The 1,206-nt window shown below is 39.1% G+C and overlaps 1 non-coding gene across 1 annotated transcript; it reads right to left on the reverse strand.

Annotated features, from left to right (window-relative positions):
* Window positions 1-666: 666 nt before the first annotated feature.
* Window positions 667-769, reverse strand: LOC126066166 (U6 spliceosomal RNA). Its single transcript, XR_007515021.1, has one exon. It is a non-coding gene; the product is annotated as a U6 spliceosomal RNA (small nuclear RNA).
* Window positions 770-1,206: the final 437 nt, after the last annotated feature.

The following is a 1,206-nucleotide window of genomic DNA, read 5'->3' on the forward strand; positions in this document are numbered from 1 at the left end:
TATGCGTTAACAGTCGATAGCAGGTGATAACGCGGCAGTGGGTGCTATCGAGATTGGCACTTGGTACCGCACTCCTGTTGTTATTAAAGTAGACCCTGCTTTATTCTATAATGCCCTAAACTTAAGCAGTGGCAGTTTCAAGTTCGCCTGCACACAGAAGATTTTTGTCCTTGGCAAATGTCCTAAATGTCAAGGGATAATCAGAAAAGGGCAAGTTTAGTAATCCACAATGATCTTTAGGTTTCAGTGGACCTTTGATAGCCCTCTGTTCAGCAGAGTTGTACAAAGCATGACTCATTGCTCAGTCCATAAGAGACCAAACAGATTCCTCGTCCTTCAAGGTCTAGAACTGATAATTGCTACCTGTTTTATCTTCTCTACCTGACGATAAATATTACTCCAGGATAATATTTGCCTCTCAGGTCAAATACATCAAATGTTTTATTTACTGATGCAAAATGTTTTTTTCCAAGTTATTTTACCAGTTTTTCCCCTCAGAAAAGATTTGTGATAGCCATATCTTTTAAATCTGCAAACAATGTTATCAAAGTAATCTTAATCTTTGAAATCTCACAAAAAAATTATATTTTACAATCCACTCTGAATATCAAGGCTGCAAGAATAACACATTTCCTATATCTAAATATTTTACAGCTGTACCCAAAGAAAAACACGGAATGTTTTGAGAATTCCCGTGTCATCCTTGCACAGGGGTCACGCTAATCTTCTCTGTATCATTCCAATTTTATTATATTTGCTGCCGACGCAAGCACACATCAAACATTTTTAATCCCTTTCTTTGACATACACCGTATACCTCATGAATAATTAAGTAATGATTTGCACTTGGCCAGTTCTCCTCCCCCTTCTTTATTTTGCAGACTTCAAAGAGCTTTCGTGTAGGTAGGTAGAAGGTGAGACTGGTGGTAAAGATCAGCCTAAATTATCTTGTTGCTCACTACATGTTTTTGTTAAAGAGAATCTCACTCTTTGGCTATGATGAGCGAAAGCCAAATCTTCTGCTTCAAAGCTTTAAAGTCTTTAACAAATTCTTGCTTACTTCAACCCATAATTCGGCATTCCACCTGTGCCTGCTCATTCATCTCAGACGAAGTCTGTATGCAGTTACCGAAACTAACACCCCTCCCTGGCCGAGCCTGAATCCCCCTACAGAGCAAAGTGGTACAAGTGGACACCAGATTTCCC

The sequence above is a fragment of the Elephas maximus genome, chromosome 22 (genome assembly GCF_024166365.1).
Source record: "Elephas maximus indicus isolate mEleMax1 chromosome 22, mEleMax1 primary haplotype, whole genome shotgun sequence".
In the NCBI taxonomy this organism is placed as follows: domain Eukaryota; kingdom Metazoa; phylum Chordata; class Mammalia; order Proboscidea; family Elephantidae; genus Elephas; species Elephas maximus.